We start from the raw sequence: 24,988 nt of genomic DNA on the forward strand, positions 1-24,988 counted from the left end.
AATTTTGTTTAAAAATAAGTTAGAACTTTCATTTAAAAAAAAAATCTGATATATTTACTTAGTGTTTCTGAAGAACTAAGAATAAGATTGCCGTAGATTCCAAAAGTTAAAGAAATGTCAAGTATATTATACGTATAGTAGCAGATGGAAAATTAAATATTCTCATTGTACAGTATTAGCGATGCAACAGAAAAATCCAAAAATTTTCGTCCTTAAACTAAATTCGAATCGTAGTGACGTGCCACTTTTTAAGTGGGCACTAAGAAGAAGGTGACAGGGGTATACAAAGAAATCAACGGCAAAACAATGTTGGGATCAATATTTTCTTTCTACAGGAATTAATTTTATTTGATTAAATTAACAACACATTAACTTAAATATACTTTTCTCTAATTGAAAAATTGACTTCTCTTCTCTGATTGACAGAACTCAACCACTATATTTTTAAATTTAATGCACTTATGTAGGCATATGTGCAAAAAAAAAACTCCACTAATTTGTATCAAACTTGATACAGTTTTCATTACAATCTTTAGTATAAATTAATAAATCATCATTGATAATGTTCTTTTTTCTCGTTTTTAATCTTCCTCCATTTTTTTTTTATTTATTTTATTTGCTGAACATATAAGTTGTATGATTATTTACTGTTATTTCCCAGTTTTTTTTTTCAGTAAGTATGTACTCTGGTAATGGTTTGATGCGTAATGCAATGTGAATCTAATGAGATGGAAAGAACGCTGGTTTAAGTTTTTTTTTAATAATTTCTTTTTCTATTTATCTATACTCTTTTATTTCCTTAAATAAATCACTAGACTTATAACTTTCTCCTCGCTACATAGATTTACTGTCATAACATTATTTAAAAAATATTTTCAATATTTATCGCATATTCTATTATCGTGGTGTTTTTGTACATTACATGTGAATATTTTTACCTTTCATTTTATATATAATGATCAGCCCCGGATTTATCATACATGCAAAGTATGCATTTGCAATGGGCGATAAAAAATAGGGGCGCCATTGAAAACTTAAAAAACCCCTAAATTTAAAAAAAAAAAATTTTCACCCAAAAAAAAGCATTCCAAGTTTTTTTTTATACATCAATTTATAGCGAAATTAACTTAATAAAATCTACCTACATGCAAACATAATATTTTGTTCCTACACATATTTTCTATTTGCACCATATAACAAAAAATGTTCATAGAATTAAAATTACTCATACATTTCTTTACTCTACACTACTCTTTCATTCTTATTTTTTATGTACTGTATATGCCTATAAACACAGAATATTATTTCACACAGCTGTATACTTTCAATCGTTCATATATATAAGTGAAATCGTCTCATATAATATACATACATATATAGAAGCAATGTACGCAACAAATAAAAATATTCAAAAATACACATGTACACATAATTTATATTGTCTAATATGAATAAGATCAACACTCATGCGTACACATATAATTATCTCATAAAGCAAAATTTTTATTTTGCTGAGATTGCTCCCTATCAACACTCGCTCGTACACATATAATTATATCACAAAGCAATGTTTTTATTATGCTTAGTGGCTACACTCGTTCGTACACATTATATTTAAATTGTTTCATACATGCAAAATTTTATTTTTGCTTAGTTGGCGCCCACTCACCAAACAAACAAACACATTATTATAATGTATTACTTTTCTGTATACTATTGCATTAGTAAACAACAAGAACAAAACAAAAAAAACACAAATTAAGAATGAGAATAGAAAGAAATTAGAAAAAGAGAATGAGAGCAATATTCTTAAATGATGGAAAGCATAGCTTGATATTGAGATTGTGTATACCAATATTTTGTTTTTGTTTAACAACAAAAAATTTTGAATGAATTTTAAAATTACATGATCGTTATGAATTTCTACTACTATGTTCTGCTTCCGTTTTTGAAAAAACTGTTATCAATCACAGAATTAAATTTTAATTGATAAAATCTACTACTTATATTGAATTGAAAAATGTTGTTTAATAATCAAGTGAATGTTAAGAATTTTTATGCTGAATTGATGTAGTGTAAGTCATCCAAAAAATAAGAGTAAAATGAAATGGCGCATAATTTGCTTCACACATTTATCTCCAAAATTAAAACAGTTAAGCAAAACGACATTCTGAAATTTCAAAACCACGAGCCTATAAATACCAGTAAATGCATTTATTTTAATAAAATCTAAAAAATATAATGAACAGTATAAAAGCTTATAGCTATGTACATGAAAAGCTTAGTTTTTAAGTCACAAATTTTAGAACGAAACTTTGATTTTCCTTAAATTTTTGAATGCAAGTCGAAACTTTTTTTATACGCTGCTTCATTTCTCAGGCGATTTGTGAAATAAAAAGCCAAATTTTACGAATAAAAATAAAAATAATTTTTTACTTTTTTTCATATTCAAATAAGCTTTGAAAAAGTTCATTTGATATAATTTTCATAGAACCTTTTACAATAAGTTTCACTTACGTCAAAAAGTAAATTTTTTGGTTGTTAAAATCAAAAAATCAAGTTTAAGTGATTGATATAAATCTGATCATAACTTCATAAAAAAACGTACAGTTAAATAAATTACCTTATTTTTGAATTTATAAAACAAAAAATTGAAAGTTTAGTTCCAGACTTTAATTCTATAATTCAGCACAATAAGGTTACAAAAAACTGCTTTATGATGCACAATGTGCAATGCCTATTAAATTTTGTTCACAGTAATAAAATAGATGAAAAGGGTGGAGGGGGGGGGCGCACTTTTTAGGAACCGCTTAGGGCGACGAATACATCAGAACCGCGCCTGATAATGATTATATGTATATTTGGTGTAAGTACATTAATACTATGCAGTGGTGATTAAAATTCATTCCGGCAGTGTCTTCGTGCTATACTATGGTTTTCTCGTTCTTTAGTTCCAAAAGAAAATATTTTGATTTATCAGCATTAATTTTCGAATTATTTCTCAATTTAAATAAAATGAGATCGAGATCCCACTTCATTTAATAAAACAAAAATTTTACTAATTTGGAGCTGTTGTTAATAACAGATCTAAAAAAGATAATTGGAAATTATTTTAGGTTCCAGTTACAATTAAGGAAGAGAGAGCATCACAGACCAGTGAGTTACGGTCTTCTGGTCCTCACAAGTTTCTTGAGTTCATCAGGAGGGTGGGTCTCGAGCGTGTATTGTAGGGCACACCCCGCACTTGGATGGTGGCGCACAATAGATCCTTATATGTAGTCGCGGTGCACTGTTGCCCCCGTTATACAAATCTAAAAATCTACAGTTAAGGAAATTAGGTTCAGAATATTTGTAGAAATGTTTTCAAAGTCCGTGTTTATAAGTAAATTTTTTCATGAGTAGATTTAATTTAGAAGAAATTTTTCAAGTTACTACCCCTAAAAATTCTATATTCTCTGCTTGTTTTTAGAACAATTTCTAGTCATCGCTTTCTCCAAAATGGTAAAAACTGAATTCCGGTTCATATTTTATAACAAATTTTTGATTTAATATTTCAACTCCAAATTCATGTTAACAGTAACTAGTCGGCGTCTTACATTGCTTAAAATCTGATAACTTTAATTTAAGAGAGCCACCGTGATTATGTGGTACGCAATATACAAATTGATCACCAATGTTCTTCGTAAGTATAGGCATAAAAATTTTGAATTTTTTTCCTGAAAAAAAAAATAATTATATTTAAATGTGTGATTACTAAAAACCTGTTGTTATTGTACTAAATATTGAATATTGCTCATATTTTATATTTTATTTTTATTCTTTGATTAAGAATACCTCACGTAAAATATTTTTAATGCTTATTTTTTTTTTTTTTTTTGGCATAGCTGTGTATTTTTCATATTTTTCTTATACTTTCTTCAATAAACCTATATAATCTGGTTTCTTAAAAAATTTTACTTATATTTCACGTTCACATATGATGTCCAGTATAACAGTATAGGAACATATATAACGTATATATATATATGTGTATGTATATTGTATGAACGTCATGTATAACGTTTTTATTTGTTAAACAAACTTGTGTATTAAATGCTTTATGTTTGATGCTTAACTAAAATAGAAGTGAAAGAAGGTAAATATTATGTATGTAAGCATATAATTATGTATACTTATATCGAGAAGGTGGCATAAAATGTTGAGTATAGAATTAATACTCGTATATTTTATATGTGAAATTAATTTTTTTTTATTGAGGTTACTTGTCTTAATGTTATGTTTAAAATAATAAAGATAAAATAATAAAGTATCTTATGATATGATGAAGCTGTGCTTCTTGATCAATTTTTATAAATCAAGTCTTTCTGGTTTAAATGAGATTTTTTGGTCAACTTACGACGAGTTTTTTTTTACACATCACAACTTTTGAATTTTTTGATTGTTCTTTTTTTATATTTGTTTATTTTCAGAAATTTTCTCTAAATTTAAATTGGTGAATCTTTTATACAAAAAAAAAAGCACTTTTTATTTCTAACAATCTTAAAATAGGTTGCCTTGGGGTTTAGAAATAAGAAAAAAATGTAATAAATTCTTTTTATGTATAGTTTTTAACTTATTCATTATTTTTAAACTTTATTGTTATATAGTTTTATGAATAGACTATTAAAATATATAGGTGGCGTTCATATTTGTAAAATAAAGTTATAAGATCAAATACCCATAGGTGATTGTCAAAATTTTATTAATAAATATGTTGATATTTTTTAAGTGCAAGTTTGTGTATGTTGCGATGGAATGTGATAATAAAAACTAAAATGATATTGAAGATGCTACATAAAGTTTTGTGAAAATAGAACAGTAATACAACTCCTTCAGTATTATTAAAAAAAATAGATAAAAAAAAATTCATGTTAAAAATTTGAATTGCAATGAAATTTTGTTGGATTGCGTCCTTAATATAAGGTAAGAATCCAAGATGTTTGAGATATAATTATCAATAGAGTTCTAAATATTCTGCATTAAAGTTTGGACACCGACAATTATGATATTTCGAAGATCAGGCTTATGTGCGCGCATAAATTTGCGAGAATTTATCATTGATTACGTATATAGTTCCGATATATTCTAATAAAAGCTTACTTAGATTAGTTGTTTTATTTATTTTTAATTAAGTATTTGTTAATTATAGTTTCTAATGTCCCTCTAGCCATTTAATATAAGCTTTCAATTTTCTTCATTTGTTGAATATTACAAAAAAATTTCCAACTCTTCTGTTTTAGTTTTCTCCTTCTTTTTCTTTCGTATTTTATAATTTCGCTTAATAATAATTCGAGCTTAATAACGATTGTTAATGTTTCAAAAATTATCAACTAATATTTCATTAATTATGAATTTCGTAACTTTTAAACACTTCCTCCAACTTTTAAGGACGCTAGCACGATTTTAGTTAACATACCTAGAAAAATGATGTTTTGATTCTTAGAGGAGATTTACTTTATGCTGTCCGAATTCCCTAAAAAATATTAGTAGAGTTCCCGAATATTAAATTTCAAGTAATTTATAATTAATTCCAAGTAATTTATAATTAATATGTAAAATCGGTCCGTAGATCGGTTTTCGAGACCTGATACTCCCAAAAATTTTACGACTTCATTGAACACACAAAAAAACTCAGGCACATAAAAAAGGTCCAAGTCTGACATATCCCAAAAGTTGGCCAATCCGTGACATAGCCAAAATAAACTCGTAAGGTAAGTGTAGCTAATACTGACAGTGGCGGTAATACTGACATATATGAGGTTTTTTATAATTATTAAGAGATTTTCTCTATACAACATATATATATTTTTTTATTTCTAGATTAATTCAAATTATCGCAATACTTCCTTTTATTTAGTTTTGAAATAACTCCAAAATATTGAACATAAATCAGTTTTGTTTCCATAGACATAGCAAAAGTGGGTTGCATTGGGGAATTTCTTATACTTTTTGCTTAATTTTTCCGATTTTGTTTTTATTGTTTTTTGACTTATTTGAGGGTTAAAAATATATGTATTTATATTAAATTAAATATTTTGATTATTTTTTATCTTATTTTATAAGTAATTCGAAGTAAAAACGTTAAATAAATAAGAATTTTAACAAATAATTTCTATCAGTATTAGGAACATCTAAAATTCGACCCTGCTTCTATTACTGACATATGTGTCAGTAATACGTCAAAAATCCGTATTTTTATAAATGCCGTCATTTTTAAAATATTTAAATTTTTATTTTCGTATTTATTTAATTAAAATCAAATTTGAATTTTCTTTCTTATGTCCGAATTCTGACACTAAGAATTTACTACAGGTTCGGAGTATTTTAGCTTTAAAAACTGGTGTCAGTAATACGATCTAAAGAGGGTCAATATTATGAACAAAATTATGTCAGTATAAAGTTTTAATTTTGATATTCATTTTAAGTAAATTAATTAAAATAATTTCTTTATACTTTAAAATTGTTTAAACTATTTCTGTCGAATGAAAATCGATTACATTTGTGAAAACTTATATCTGACTACGACCTTTTTACCTTTTTAATAGTGATATTCGTCTAACAAATTGTGTGTCAATATTGTATACAATACTGTCAATAAAACAGTACAATTCGCTTTCTAAAAAAATGCTTTGAAATTACTGTAAACGTTAACGTCATAACAAATATCACAACGGAAATGGTTCTCTTTAAATAAGAAAAGGAGTCCTTTTTAATAACTCGAAATGTTGTTCTAAAAATTAAGAATGGGTTGCTCTCGTTACGTACTTAATACATAAATAGTCTTTGTTAAAGCAAAAAGCAGCTTTAGAATAGGCTTATTAGCAGCTTTAGAATATATTGATATGATTTCTTATAATTTCGTGTGATTGGTACATCATATTTTAGGTATTATTTATAAGAATACATCTGTAGCAAATATTACTTATAATACTTTATAAAAAATTATATAATTTCGAATTAGATTTTCATAAATATCTTTTAAAAATTTTTATTTATTCATTGTTGCATATTAAGACTACTAGCAAAAGTACATTCTACAGCAATAATAAATTCAAATCAGCTGAATTTCACATGTTTTTACCTTTAATTCAATAAAAAATATGTTTTTTATTTTTGTTTGAATTATAATATGATAAATTTTTAATTTTTTTTTTAAATAAAATGAAATATCCGTAGAAATCCAAATTATTATTCCATTTTTATTGAATATTATCATTTTAACCATTTTAAACCATTATTCATATATAGAATATGGATTACAGCATATAAAATTACATTGTCAGTATTAGGAACACAAACTGTCAGTAATAGACACAAACATTTGCGGTTATGTCAATATTAGGAACATTTTTTCTTTTCGTCTATAATCGAAAAATTATGAATTAAAAAATATTTTGATTAAATAATTTTATAAAAAACATTAATCTCAATTATCCAAATTATTCAAAAAATCGGAAATGCGATCATTTATTGTGTCCCACATATAAAATATCTCACGCCAAAGTTGAATTTGTTGCGAAATATGTCAGTAATAGGGACACTTACCTTATATAAAAATTTCATTAAATTTACATTAGTCAAACTTCAGATACAAGCTTTGGCACACAGACCGACCGACTTTTCTCTTAAAATAGTTTATTTACATTCATTATACTCTGGAGAAGTACGGTTCCACTGAAAACTTGATAGGCCGAAATTTGATGGCATTTCGTAACCTTCCTTATGCAATGTGGTCAGTAAAAATCTATGAATATTTTCCTTCTCAACCACTTGAATTACTCATCAACTATCAAATATTTTATGATTGCGTACCTTGGTTTTTTATTTTTATCACATGAGAATTTCAATCTAAATTTTTTCCTACTTTCCAAGTCAGATCTTATAAAAATTTAAAATAAAAAAAAACAAAGCCTTTTACAAAATTTATTAATGTAAGAATGAATTAAACAAATATTTTGTCATTCTTTGAATTGAAAAGAATAAATAACAGAATATACTTAAGCTATAAATATTTAAATTAAGTTCATAAAATTATAAAAGTTTGCAAAACTTTCCCAACAATAAAAATTAATTTGAATTTTTTGTGTGAAATGAAATTTTTTCTAAATTAAATATAAAATTTGAACGACTTTAAAACGGTATATTTAAAATGCCACAAAAAAAAAAAACAGAACGTTGTTTAAAAAAAAATCATAGACAATAAAGAAATCTTTGACAAGATTTCAGAATTGTTTTAGCTTTCATTTTTATGTCGAATAATCGATTTGCATAAATAATAAATGCCATAGAGACTGAAGATTCAATTTGAATTCAAAGAAAACACATTCAGTTAAATTCTTATAAGATTATTCAAAATCAAATTACATTTTAGCATAATAAAATTAAATTAGATAATCGTAAATCTCTTAAATTTTCTACATTTTCAAAATTTAACCTAGATTTTAATTATTCATTTATTCAATAATTAAAATAAAATATTAATGAAGATCAGATATCAATTTTTTTCATATAAATTTAAAATTTAACTATAAAATGTTTCTGTTAAACACTCAGATAAGTTCAATAAACTTGTGAAATGGGGCATATTTTGATTGCTAGCGCGTATGTGCAATTAAATACAGAATTATTTTTAAGATTAGCCTCTGTTAGCCTGCATTATATACATATGTAGATTTACTGATACCAATTCATGGCCAATTTCTAAACCATTATTACATACTTATAAGAAATGCTTTAGAAAATTTTTAATTGTTTTATATTCAAATTGGTTTGGCAATAAAAATTATTTCTAGAGGTGTACGAAGTTTGAAATTGCATTGCCATTCGTTCTACATAACGAAGAAAGAACGAATTACGAGTTTGAGGTTTTTGTATATTCGGATTTGTATCTACACTTTGCACAGTTTTAATAACATAAAATAAATAATAATTGTAATAATTTCATAATAAAAGTAAAAATATTAAAATTATAGTTAAAGATGTCTGCAAAGAATTGGAAAAAAAGCGAATTGTGATTCTTATTCTTGTACTTAAGTATCATAAAATTTAATTTGTAATTTTACTTTTACTTCAAAGCATCTTCATTCATTAAGGTTTACTGAAAAATGTTAAGCAAAAAAATTTGAATAAAATCATTGGTTTACAAAATAGCAAATTTCCGGTTTACAAGCGAGATTAAAAAATTTAAAAGAGATGTTTTATTCAACTTTATGCATCGCATTCAAGGAAGTCATTCAAAAATAAGTCCATTTTATACAAAAATTATTAGACTATATAAAGAGAACGAAAATGTCATATTGTTTCTGTAACAAAGCTATTTAAACTCAGTTCTATACATAATTTCTTATAAGAAAATTAATAAAAGTGAATTAATCAGGATCTCTTCAAAGTGACCCTATTAATATAATGGAACGATTAAGAAATCTTTTGGATATGTAGTCCTTTAAAGACCCAATGAAAAATTAAATTCTTGATACCATAATTTTTCGCCATATTGCATATATTTGGGAGGAAATTTTCTTATAAATTTGTCTACAAAACAAACTACAAATATTCAAAACTTAAAAATGTTATGCGGTTCTGATACGGTAACTGTTCTTTTTTGGGAAAGAAATGAATTACCGCACAAAAATCCATTTGTGTACTCTCTAAACCAAATTCGACTAGAATGCGGTGTTAAATCCTAGTTAAGCTTTTTTTACTAGGAATTTTATTTACGATAGCTAGTATTTCACTTGTTGTACCTAGATTGCGAAAAAAAAGAGTACGAAATAACTGAAAATCTAGTTAAATTTTTTTAATCCATTCATAATACCTGAGATTCTAGTTGAAAAGCTGGAAATCCAGGTAATTTAGTTTCACCAGAATTCAACTAGAATTTAGTTTTACTAGAATTCAACTAGAACTCCAGTAGAACTTTTAATATAAAAATATACAAATTGTTGTATTCTAGTTGTCTTCTCTTTTAGTTCTCTCTAAGTTCTCAAAAAGAGAGAATTTTTTGTTACAGTTACAGAAAACATTTCGCGTTTTCTTTTTCTAATAAAATTTCTGATAATTGATCAGTCGTAATAACATTATCATTTGATTTAAGTTGGATTTTTTGTGAAAAAAATTTTTTTGTTGTGAAAAAAAATTATTCTAGTGTATTAATAAAAAAATATTATAAATAGTGTTATAAATAATAAATTTTAGAAAAAAAATATGTAATGGATGCCATTATCAATTATTTCAATTTTTTATAAGAAATGGAGTAAATAAAGAATCTGAAACTTTATTCAAAGGTAAGTCAGTTAATCTTCTATTTATTTTCCAATTTTCTAAAGAAAGCAACATTTTATTGCCACTTTTTATAGTTTTTTGAAAGTTGTGAAATAAACTTAATATTAAAACAACAACAATTAACACTAAGCAGCTAGGTTTCAAGTCTTGGTTACTAGATTTTCATCTGTTGCAAATATTTTTCTAGTTAGTTTAGCTGTTTACCTAGTTAATTCAACGAGAAAAACATTTTTCACAACCGTTAATCTAGTAGCACACAATGGGAGCGAATTTTAAAGAAAAAAAATTAATGTAAGTTCACACCAAATTTTCATGATAAAATGTTAAAAAATTTTTTCCATTTTATATTTTGATACAGATCGATACCTTTCAAAAACTTGAACCTAAATGAATAAATAAAAAAGAGATTTTTGAAGTTACGGACAGAACTCGGGATCAAAGAATGCAGTTTATGGCCTCGAAATCAAAGTTAGATTTACATATATCCTCATTTTGGATCTTTATGAATAAATAAATAATATATCAAATAAAATTTTTATCAATAAAATAGTAGAAATTTTTTTCTAAAAATCAGTTTTTTTTTCAGGAACTACTTTCCAGCTGTAATGACCACATTTCAAAGTAAAAATACTAGGAATGCCTAAATAAAATCCAGTTGTACTAGCTAACTACATCTAGAACTCTTGCACTCGAATCCCAGTTGCAAGAGCTGTAAATTCTAGTTGAATACCGCGCTAGATTCTAGTTATGCCACAATATTTCAACTAGTTGTAACGATAAATTTCTAGTACTCAAGTCTAGTTTTTTCTAGTTTGACGAACTGGTTTCTTCAAGTTGTTTTGACTAGAATAAACATCTACGGCAATGGTTATTCTAGTAAAAAATTCTCCTAGTAATAATACCTAGACTATCTAGTAAAGCTAACTAGGATATGACTAGAAACTCTAGTAAAGAAATTTTACTAGAATCTAGTTACTTTTTTCTAACTAGATTGACAACTAGAGTCCTAGTGACTCCAATCTAGTGACTCAATCTAGTTATGACTACCCGTTTTCTAGTCGATTTTGGTTTAGAGAGTAGATATTTTACGGATAGATGGCCGAATAGACAAAGTGAAACCAATGATCACATTTTTTATAATGCTATAAAAAAAACTAAAACCATTTATGCACAATGCATAATTAAAGCCATGACTTTTTGTTCACGATGGTTAATGTATAATAAAACTGCAATCTATGCTCTTATTTAATAATTTTATGATAACCTGTGCAAAAAAAAACAAGACCTAAAAAATAAAAAAACAAATTAAATGAGGTTAAACTTAGCATTCAAAACCAAGAAAAAAAAAACTGATCTTTAAAATTCAGATTTAATTGTTTTATTTAGCATAATTTTCTTAAAAATTTCATAAATTAAAAGCGAAATTAAACTTTTGCCTTTTTTTTTTGAATTTTCTTATTACAACAACCGCAATTTTGCAGACTCAAATTAAAATGTTATAAAATTAAATAAAAAATTTTGAAATAAATTTTTACAAAAATCATCTTCTTAGAAATTTTGCCTTAAAATATTTTTGTTTTTTAGAAATTCTATACCTTTAGGAACGGCAATGTAATTGTAATTATTATACCCGTACGAGCGTTTGTCCGAAAACTATAATAAATTTGCCTTACCTTTCTTATCGCTAAGAAACATTCAATTACATTGAATTTTGTGTCGATATGTGATTATGTACGTCCGTCCATTCATACGATAATGCAAAAAATAATTGAGCTAACCAAACTTCCACAAATGATTTATAATAGTAAATGCTTGAGCCCTATTTAAATTGAATGTAATTTGGGCAGTGGTTTGGGTAGCTACTCTACAACTTCAAAATTATTTAGCCATATCCCAGAAATTATTACAGTTATAAGACAAGAAATTTTGCATAAGCAAATATATTATTACGGCTGTTACATTTGATAACACTAGTTGAAATTTCTTGCCTCCTGATGGTAGCTGTGATATAAGTTCGAAAATCGTTTGATCGTGTTCTATCGAAACTATACCGAAAATACAGTACTGACATTTTGCATAAACGATTATGATAACCAGTTTTTTCAGTAAAAGCCTTTGCACATTTATTTGTACGGGTATCACAAAGTTGACACGATCAACTCTACCCTATTCTCGTTTTAAATAAAATAAGAATTCTTGAATTTTTGTTTGAATACTTCATTATTAATGAGGTTATTTTAAATATTACAAGTAACTACCTATGTATATTAAATTTATAATTATAATGATTGCAAATTATCTATAAACCTGTAACCCAGTTTGAACTTCTATATTTAAAATTTACACAAAAAAACCAGTATTAATATCATTGTTAAGCAATAAGTTAATGTCACATTTATATTTTAAGTGTACACCAAAAAAAGAACCAAAAGTCGCACACAGGTTATTTATAGCACCTTTCAATATTTTTGACATAAATTAAAGTTTCTTTTTTTTTTGTGAAAATCTTAAATTAACAATATAAACAAAGAAATAAAATAAAAAACAAAAATAAATTTTATAGGTGCAATCAAAATTTATTTAGAATTTTTTAAGATCGAACTTTATTTTAATGATTTTACGATTTATTACAATTTATTTGAAGGTTATATATACTCATAATAAGTGTTTTATATAGTTGTTCTATGAGGTGATTGGATCGCATATACACACATAGTTTTAATGTATACACAGCAGATAGTGGCACTCTTTATTTTATTTTCCATATAAGCTTGAGCTTGTAAGAAGAATTGTCTTTACTCATTATTAGCAAAAACTATTATATAAATGATTTTTGTTTTTAGTTAAGTGTAAGACTTACTGTTTTTATAATTAAGATTTTTTTTGCTGTTTATTTTGCCTTTCACAAAATTTTTTTATTCTATATTACACAAATTGGTCCAAAGCTCAAATTGAGTTTTGCACCATCATACAAAATGTATCATTTTATATGATGGTGCAAAGCTTAATTTGAAATAAATATTAATTTTGTTCTAAATCATTTTCTAAGAGTCTGTATATTAACAAATATCAATGAATTTTATAATAAAATTAAATTCAGATTTAAATTTGATTTTCTTATTAAAATCAATGGAAATAAATTTTAGCAAAATATTATTTGATAATATTCAAATTTAAGTGCTCAATTCAATTCTTAGGAAAGTCTAAATAACTTTAATAGATCAAAAGTGGAAAATCTTACAAAAGAGAAAAATATCACTAAAAAAATCTGATGTGGTCAGGACTGCAATGCATATGGTCTAGGTTAGTGAAAGTGTTACAGAATATTATGAAAATGCATTTTAAACACTTCTTAACAATTTTATGGATACTATTAAGCTTTTAGTTAACATTCCTCGAAAAATGTAAATTTGGCTCTTAATAGAGTTTCACTTTCTGTTATTCGATTTCCCAAAAAGTTCGTCAGTTATTTTCGGTAAGAACCTGAGTTCAAATATTAAATTGCAAGAAATGTCATCAATTAGCTCTGTAGATATGGTAGCAAATTTGAAATCGGAATCTGGTTTGATTACTGAGCTCTGATTTTGCTAAAAAATTTATGCTCAATCACACATTACAAATATAAACTCACATATACAATTTCATCAAAATTGGTTCAGGCGAGCTAGAGATACACGCGTTCACACACAAACAGACAGACAGACAAACAGTCCTTCTATCGAAATCCGACAGTCCGACGACGAAAAACATACCAACAAACAAAAGGACCGAAATTTTTGAAAAAATAGTTTATTTACGATTCCTTATAATGAAAAACTGTATTTCCAAAGAAAACTGGACTTTCGAAACCTAACTTAATGTATAGAATTCGGTTGGTAATTAATAAAATTGGAAGAAGAATTAAATTTTTTAAATTGACAACATCTAAATTATCTTCTCTGATTTGACATAAAAATTAAACCAAAACAAATTGGATCAACTCTGAAACAAAAAGCTGTTGGAAAGTGAAAACAAAAACATTAATATGAACTGTACAAGATAAGAGATGAAATAGCACATTTTAAATATACTTATAAAATTTAATTCTTATTTTTTAGAATGTTTTATAGAATTCCAAATTAAGTGTAAGTATTTCAAACTGCCCACCCCCTTAGTTATTGTTCTTTGTTTTTCCATTTATTTTCACATTTTATTTGTTATTTTCTTTTTATTTATAGAAATTGAAATTTTTTCTTCTTTCTTTATTCGATATATCAAAACTTTTCCGCTTTCACAAGGCACTGACCGAAAAATAAAAAAAAAGTATTCTTTAAGGTTTGTTTTTTTATTGGTCATTTTAAAGAAAGAAAGAAGGAAGGTTTAAAATAATTAATAAAATTTCCTCCATAAATCAATTCTCATCACTTTCACATTTCAAAATAATTCAAATTAATCAATAAAAAAAAAAACAAAGAAAACAAAAAAAAATGAGGGACTACGTATAACACATCAATATACGTATAAGTAGGTACTTCTTTTGGTACCCCTAGCATTTATACACAAACATAATTTTTGTAAATAAAGAAATTTATTACAATTGGCTAATTTACACAACACCTTTATAGCATGATTAATTATAAATAAAGTGAAAATTAATGAAAACTAATTGTTTTTTTTTTAATTTTTTTTTCGCAATACCCTAACAAATTAATAAATTTTTTTATTTTGAATTAAAAGACCGCAAATATTAAAACCATTAATCATATATACAATGTGTTATACACGGGAAAGTATAAGTAATCATATGCACGTAAGGTAAGTGTCCCTATTACTGACATACTTCGCAACAAATTCAACTTTGGCGTGAGATATTTTATATGTGGGATACAATAAATGATCGTGTTTCCGATTTTTTGAATAATTTGGATAATTGAGATTAATGTTTTTTATAAAATTATTTAATCAAAATATTTTTTAATTCATAATTTTTCGATTAAAGATGAAAAGAAAAAATGTTCCTAATATTGACATAACCGCAAATGTTTGTGTCTATTACTGACAGTTTGTGCTCCTTATACTGACAATGTAATTTCATATGCTGTAATCTATATTCTATATATGAATAATGATTAAAATGGTTAAAATGATAATATTAAATAAAAATGGAATAATAATTTAAATTTCTACGGATATTTCATCTTATTTCAAAAAAAATTAAAAATGAGTCAAAATATAATTCAAACAAAAATAAAAAACATATTTTTTATTGAATTAAAGGTAAAAATATGTGAAATTCAGCTGATTTGAATTTATTATTACTGTAGAATGTACTTTTGCTAGTAGTCTTAATATGCAACAATTAATAAATAAAAATTTTTAAAAGATATTTATGAAAATCTAATTCGAAATTACATAATGTTTTATAAGTAATATTTGCTACAAATGTATTCTTATAAATAATACCTAAAATATGATGTACCATGTCACACGAAATTATAAGAAATCATATCAATATATTCTAAAGCTGCTAATAAGCCTATTCTAAAGCTGCTTTTTGCTTTAACAAAGACTATTTATGTATTAAGTACGTAACGAAAGCAACCCATTTTCAATTTTTAGAACAACATTTTGGGTTATTAAAAAGGACTACTTTTCTTATTTAAAGAGAACCATTTCCGTTGTGATATCTGTTATGACGTTAACATTTGCAGTAATTTTAAAGCATTTTTTAGGAAAGCGAATTGTACTGTTTTATTGACAGTATTGTATACAATATTGACACACAATTTTTTTAGACGAATATCACTATTAAAAAGGTACAAAGGTCGTAGTCAGATATAGGTTTTCACAAATGTAATCAATTTTCATTCGACTGAAATAGTTTAAACAATTTTAAAGTATAAAGAAATTATTTTAATTAATTAAAATGAATATCAAAATTAAAACTTTATACTGACATAATTTTGTACATAATATTGACCCTCTTTAGATCGTATTACTGACACCAGTTTTTAAAAGTAAAATACTCCGAACCTGTAGTAAATTCTTAGTGTCAGAATTCGGACATTAGAAAGAAAATTCAAATTCGATTTTAATTAAATAAATACGAAAATAAAAATTTAAATATTTTAAAAATGACGTAATTTATAAAAATACGGATTTTTGACGTATTACTGACACATATGTCAGTAATAGGAGCAGGGTCGAATTTTAGATGTTTCTAGTACTGACAGAAATTATTTGTTAAAATTCTTATTTATTTAACGTTTTTACTTCGAATTACTTATAAAATAAGATAAAAAATAATCAAAATATTTAATTTAATATAAATACATATATTTTTAACCCTCAAATAAGTCAAAAAACAATAAAAACAAAATCGGAAAAATTAAGCAAAAAGTATAAGAAATTCTCCAATGCAACCCACTTTTGCTATGTCTATGGAAACAAAACTGATTTATGTTCAATATTTTGGAGTTATTTCAAAACTAAATAAAAGGAAGTATTGCGATACTTTGAATTAATCTAGAAATAAAAAAATATATATATGTTGTATAGAGAAAATCTCTTAATAATTATAAAAAACCTCATATATGTCAGTATTACCGCCACTGTCAGTATTAGCTACACTTACCTTATGTATATAACTGTTATATTTGTAAAACTATGCAATTTGTAAAAATTTATTTAACAAAAAAAAAATAACAAATATTTTTTTATAACTTTAATTTATTTATGATGAGAAATTAAGGAAAAAAATTTAGGAAAATATTGAAATAATTAAATTTTAACTTGATTATACAAGGCGCCATATTATACTTATTTTGTGACCACATATATTAATATAATTGGAAAGTTGGTATGAATGTGAAGATATTGCACATATTTGATCACACATTCTCATACATTTGTACATTAAATTTATTGATCTATTTGATCACTATTATTTTAATAGATTTAAGTAAGTATAATTGTTTAATAAATATTATTAATTTACAATTATTCTTTTAATTAGTAATGAAAAGTTGGCGTAAGTTTAATTAATTTGCAAATATCTTCTTGTCTTTCACACCATATTCAATCCAATTCTTTAAGAAAGTTAAAAATTAATTTTCAATTAAAGAAATATTATTGTTTTATGTAAGCAAAATATTAACAAAATATTAAAAAATTCACACCATGTGTAACTTGTTATGTGAAAATAATATGAAACTTTTACTTCCCGCCAGTTAATGAAATTTTGCTTCCTCTTGGTTTAAAAGTGATGTATTTAATGCAGCTAAGTTGTTATTGAATTCATTTCGATTTCTCGATTCTACACGATTAGATATTATAGATCACAAGTAATATAACACAAACGCAGGAAATTGAAATTTACTCTGCAAAGGCAATTTTACACCGTCTTTGTGTAAAATTACCCGCTTTTGAAGTAATTTTTGTTATAGTAAAAAATTAATTTTGCAGCAAATTTGTAAATTATTCTATTTTGTTTCTCTCATCAAATGCCATTTACTTAAGATATTCAAATTTCTTCAATTATTTCAGTAAGACCCATAAGTAAATTTTTTAAAGCGTAATTTTACAAAATAGTCACAACGCTTTGTTTGAATTCAATTATCTGTTTAATGTACAAGTAAAATTAAAAATTTTATTAAAATTTAGTAAGAGAGTTGAAATTAATGAAAAATTATTTAATAAGTAATAAGTAATAATTAAAATTTTTGAATTTTATAATCTTAAATTGTTTATTTTTCACTCCTATTCGTTAATAAATTTTTTAAAAATAAAAATAATTATAAAACCATAAGTATAACACAAGAAATCAACAAAAACACAACATGAAATATTTGAACTATTTCCATTATATTTATATATGGGGCAACCCTACTGCATAACTATATTCAAAGCATTGTTACCTATACGTAATTGTAATGAAAATAACAATTGGAATTCCAAATTTCGAATGAAACTAGGTAAAAAAAAAATCGAAGAAAATAGGAAAAAAATATACCAAAATTTTATTTAAATTACGCTTAATTGGCAAAAAAATTCAACAGACTATTATTTTTATTTAATTTTATTAACTTCCATTAAACCAGTTTTGTATATTAAACTACATATGCATACCTACATGTAAATTTATATACTAAATATAAATTTATAGAATGGACTCACAAGTGATTTCTTATACCCATTATATTCGCCATTTTATTTATACAATTTTCATATTCAATAACTTGTACATTGCAAAGTTATATTCAAACATTGTGCTTTATTATCTTGAGATTTTTGTGTAAAAAACAAATAAAAAAACAATCATTTCTGTTTTAATCTTATACAATATTGGTCTGAACTGTAAAAAAAAAATTTTTTTTATAATGCACTTACGTACATATGTATGTTAAATAAGATGGTGCGCGGTATATTGTACCTTGAAATTTTCAAATAATAAAAATGCGAAATAACAATATTCACAAAATTTTGAGATAAAAAAAAAAAATGTAATGAAACGCAATAACAGCAGCAACAAGCAACAGCCAGTAGCAATTATTTATTCTTATTACGAGTATATTTTATTTTTAGACTCCAATTTAAATCAGTAGGTGATCCAATATAATTATGTATGTATGTTTACTGATATGATAACTATACATATATATATATATATAATGCCGCGTGCATTCTGCATTGTATATATTATATAGTTAATAATATACAAAATCCATTCTATATTCTAGTACACGAAAATCTCAATGAATCGAAATAATAATAGGTTGCCGCGTGCAATATATTGCGGCACATTATTTTATTTATATCGCGTACATTACATACAATATTGTTCGTGAATACTAATGAAATAGATAAAATTATACAGTGAAACTTCTATAACACGAACTCTTCCCTAAGACGAGTTTCTCATTAGTATGAACTATTTTAATGCATTTTCCGTTATATGTTATTTGCAATACAGAAATTTTCTTTTATTATGCTTTAATGAGAAATTTCCTTAAAAGGGAATTCTCTTTAGTACGACCAATCTTAATGACAACTGCCTCTAAAATACGAAATTTGCAAATATTCTCTTTTTAGTAAAAATTATCTTTTAGCCGACATTTTTTTAAAACCAAGAGATCTTAAAATAAACAGCCTCTTTAATACGATATTTTTGACTTGTAAATTTTGTGAACGCCTCAATACACTCATAAAAAATTGGTTCAATAACGAACTAATATGAGCAAAATAAATTCTCTAACATGAACTACTTTTGTTGCAAAATGATGATTCGTGTTATGGAGTTCCAACTGTAATGTTTTGTATGATTTGGTTTATAAATTTTGATATTAAGCACTTTTCCAACAAAATTGAAAAGCATTACGCAGTTCAGTGCGTCTGTTTATATGCTTCTGACATTTGCCTTACAAATTTTTAATAAAACAACATTAAACTAAATCAACTTAACAGTAAGTAATAGCTTTCCATTAAGCAATATAACTATGTAAATCTTGATTTACCCTATAATGCGTCGAATCCGACCGTCAAATGTTTCATTACTTTTGTCCGTCCGAATTCGAAAATTATGCAATAATTATATGCAGCATACTTCTAGAGTAGATCTTGTTTTTTTTTTTAATTTTATTGCCAATTGTTCAAGGAAAAATGTGCTACTTTGGAAACTATCGGTTTGACCAGAATTTATGTATTAAAGGGCATAAATATCGTCGCTTATTTTTTCAAAAACTAGTTAAAAATTTTGAATCCTGTGCAAAATCCTATATATGTATGCCTTATAAATAAACAAATAATAAATATTATAGGTATACAAAATTCAACTATAAATTCCTTTCAAGTGATTGTGGAAACAATTTTCAAAAATAATTGAAAAAAAGAAAAATATGAAAAGCCTATTTTTTATTAGGAAAACTAATATATATATGTATGTTATATATACAAATACAATAACTATACAAATGTATATAGCTTTCTGCAATTACTAGACCGCGTTTAATTCATCTCTCTCTCTCTTTCTCTCTCTCTCCCTCTAAAACGAAGTATGAACGTATTTTAAAAGCCAATTTTAATGCGAATATTTTTCAATGCAGTAGATTTTATCAAAATAGTTATATATTAAGCAATAAAATGGACTATAAAACTATACATATATATAAATATTAATAGTTATGCATTTTTGATCTTAAAAATTTCAACTTCATTTAAAATAAAATTCAAAAGAACAACAAGAAAACAAAATTGTACGTAAACATAATTGTAATAACATAGAAATGAGGGAAAAAAAAGTACACGCGGCTTGTTAAAAGTTTTTCTAGCGATCAATTACAGTTTTATTAAATAAAATGAAAACCTGTTCTATATACATATATTGTGAACCTCCTATCGACAATAAATTGAAAATATACCCACTAAGTATAGGTATAGTTTTACGTTTTTATAACTGGCACAATCAAAAAACTGAAAAACTAAAAGGCATTGTATAACAAAAAAAACCATAGCGCAAATAACTTTCCTATAAACTAACAGACAAAAACCAACAGCTCTCTCGACCAACTCTCAATATATATCGGTTGTTTTAGAAAATTTATCCTCTTTTCATTTATTTATTTTATTCTATATTTTCCTATTTTAAAATTGTGTGGTCTTCTTTTCAATCACCACAAAAAAAAAGCTAGAGGAAAAAAAAAACAAAATGTTTTAGACGTTTGTTAACATTTTATAGTAAAAATTTTTTTTTAATTGAAAGTTTTCAAATCGTAGTTATTTTTAGTATTAAACCTCATATAAGTAGGTTAACTCTCCATTTGTAATATTTCAAATAATTTTGGTATGAACAGAATAATGTTATACAAATATCGATTATTGTGGGAGTGAGAGAAATTTCAAAAGAGTGAGATTTTTGTTTTGGCTATAAAAATTTAATTATCCAATTCCAGAGATATTGTTCCACACGTGCAAAGAAACTGTTTTGCTAGGAAATTAAATTAATAAATAAAATACGGAAAATATGAAATTGCAAGTGTTTAGTAAAGATTTTCATGTCCCATTTCGTCTAAGATGCAAAATAGGGCCTTTTTACTCTTGTTAATTCAAAGGCGAATACACTTACAAAATTCACATTTCTGTCTTAATTACAAGTTGTTCTATCAAAATTTTGATCTGTTTGTAACTAAAATGTAAGGGAATAATCTTTGATTTATTTTGAATAAAATCCTTTTACCTTAAATCCTTTAAGTAAAATTTGGCTCACAATTTTTTAGTCTTTTTTTTAGATACCCACATGCTTTTATAGGTAAAATTTTATTTACTTGTTACCTTAAGGCCTTCCCCCTTATAGTGGCTTCTTGACAAATTTCTTCGCAAACCTTCTATAATTTATCAAATATTAGTTAAAAGTATTCTTAACATGCTTTTTTTCTGTAGCCCTTTATCAGGATCTGGAACCTCACAGGGTTGATTTGCAGAAATCATCCGAAATAAAAGTTGTTGATCTTGCCGATACTCGTCCATCGCATTTGTATACAACTATTCAATTAGAATACAACGGAACTGAAACTTAAAGAGGATTGAATATTTCGATACAACTTTCAAACCGATAGGTTTTTCAAATTATTTTTGCAAAAACCATTGCCGAACTGTTCTAAATGGCTTTTCGAACCTGATACAATTAGCCGTTTATTAGTGAGGGGGGCGGTTACACAAAATTTTGGTTTTGATTTTATTAAATTTTTAGTTACAATACGCCTTAGATCATTAAGACTTTTTTTTTTGTGATAATGCAACATTCTTTTAATTAAACAGTCAAACAGTAAAAATTTATTGATGGCAGGATGAAAAAATTAAAATTTCATTTCGAACGTTAACAAAACTCAGTTTTTGAATTGTGAGTTTTGTTATCGAATACTTTGTGATTATCAAATTGACAGCTTAATGTTACAGTAACTTGGCTGTATCCTATGAATTACATTTAAGTGAAATTACAATTTTTCACAATGTTTTCATTTTATATGCAATACTCACTATAAAACTATATAAGTACACATTTACGTATTAAATCTGTGCTACATGTTTCTTTAATAAACCGTTAAGCATTGTCCTTATATACATCCCGTACATACCTGTTTACATTAGAGCGACAATCTCTTTTTTGTTTGTCCTCTCTATAGATAATGCCAATTCATAAACACGAAATATTAATCGATTGTGAAAATTGATATTGATTTTAAGTAGGTATAAAAATCATTGGGAAAAAAACAGTTATTGTGTGTACTTATACTATCCGATACACTTATACAGTGTTTTAAGTGAAATATTGTGCGTGTTATAGATTCTGGAGTTAGTACGCTTTTTTTTTTTAAATTTTAAAAAGATTATAGTATGTGATTAGAAAAATGTTAATTAAGTTTAAAAGTTTTTTCCAATTCAACTGTCTATATTTGATTTTTTATAACAGATTAATATATGGTTAAATTGATTTTGAAGTTAATTATGGTAAAATAATATTATAGGTGCGATAAAACAAGTGTGTTCTTAAATATAGATGAACGAACTTCTTTATAAAAGGGTATTTTTTTAGCACTTTTCCAAAAAATTTTTGAAAAAAAGTGCTTATTAGTTTTACTCTGTCCGTCCGTCCGTCCGTCCGTCCGTCTGTCCGTGTGTCTGTTTACAAAACTTCTACATTTTTAAAGATAGAAAGCTGAAATTTAATACATACATAGATCTTTACTAGAAACTTATTTTTGTAGAACAAAATTTTTACCTATCTCCCCCCCTCTAGAAGTTATACCCCCCCAAAGCACTAAAAATGGCCTATTTTAACTATTTGTTGCAATGAAACCATAAGCATTTTTGAAATTTTGCAAACGCAGAAAGGCTGTGGCTTGCTTCCCCTACCGCGGTATACTATAGTTAATTTTTAGAAAAACAAAATGGCCATTCAAATTTACCGTTATCTACAGTCCTTTTTTACCAAATTTTTGATGTCGTTTTTCTTCTAGACCCCAGCCTGTAGAAGCTTGAAATTTTAGGGGCTTTTAGACATTAACATGTAGTTCATTTCGTTAGAAGAAAATTTTTTTCCATCTCCACCCCCTCTCAAGTTATGGCCTCTTGAAATTTGTAAAATTTGCATTTTCGACACCTTATATTTCTGAAACCGCAAGCTTTTTCAAATTTCTATAAACGCAAAAAGTTAACGGTAAATTCCATGATATTAAAAAATATAATTATTTTTCTTAACTCACACAAGTAACCCTTAAAATCGAGCATTATGTTAACCCCTGCTTATATTAATTTTTGCTTTATTTCAAAGACTGCATAAATCGTTCATCCTAAATATATGCAATCCTAGAAATAGTTTTGTATATGAATGAAAAAAATTTTAATAGTGTGATAGGTATACATAGACTGTATTTAAAAGCAGAATTTTCACTTGTTGAAGGGAAAAGTGCTACAATACAAACCATTGGTTTGACCCAACTTTATTTAATTCCCTTTCAGTTTTATCATTATAATTGCTACTGAAACTCTTATAAGTATTTTGAACTATTTTTCAATTTAAGTAATATACTTGTGTATGCGAAAAATTTAATATTTGTGTGAATCGAAATCCGACTTCTAAGTGACCGATTAACAATTCATAAATAATTTATTGAATAAGTAAATTTTATTTAATTTTGTATGAAAATAGATTTTAAAATTTTGAAAATGTATTGAAATTCTCAATAATATTAATAAACGAGAAATAAATTCTGGAATGATTAAACACAAAATATCCTACATTTGCAAGAGTATAAACAAATGTAGTCAACTCATAATACAACGCATTGTCTACTTTCTGCATTAAGTTTAATTTCAAATTTCAATATGAAAATATTTTTTACGGCAATTTTAAATTTTAAGAAATTTGGCAACTACCTGAATATATACATTCTTTGAAATAAATAAATGTAGTTCCAGAAGGAGCTACCACAACAAAACATCTATTAAGAATCGATTGCTCAAATAAAGGTCAAATTGTTTCATCCAATCAAAAGCACGGTGAGTGAAATTGGTTGCAAGAATAATACCTTTACTATTGTATGCAATGCGGTTTGCCCACCGCAGAATTTACATGTTTTACAAATATAATTTATAATTTGTGTGAACCATTCTTTATGCTTACAATAACAGATTTTTCTAATAAATTAATAAATTAGTTTGGTGTTATATTTGAAAGATCCTGTAATAATATGTCGTATAATCCACTGTCTCGAACATGTTTGAACGAAGGGAACATGTTTGAATGAAATTACATATTATGTGTGTGTACACGTTATTCAGTTACGTATACTTCAATCAAAGAAACTGAAATTTTAGAAGAATTATTTGAAATTTTAAATGCTTGATTAAGGTTTAATGAAAGTTTTATATGTATATTAGAATTCACTATCTCATTTATATCAAACATACAAGTGAAACGAACATCTGTTCATTTATAGCGAACATCTGTTGTATAAACCGTACTTTATACTCTCTTGAGCGGAAATTAAAAAATTATTAAAATTTAATTGTTCTTTTACTGCGTGAATAATGTGATTACTCTTCTATTTGTAAAAACATCTTATTGGTATACTACATATTTCAATATGGTGTGGTATACTACATATTTTTTTATGTATAGTATACCACACATCAT

The sequence above is a fragment of the Condylostylus longicornis genome, unplaced genomic scaffold (assembly GCF_029603195.1).
Source record: "Condylostylus longicornis isolate FDR11 unplaced genomic scaffold, ASM2960319v2 ptg000026l, whole genome shotgun sequence".
NCBI classification, from domain to species: Eukaryota; Metazoa; Arthropoda; class Insecta; order Diptera; family Dolichopodidae; genus Condylostylus; species Condylostylus longicornis.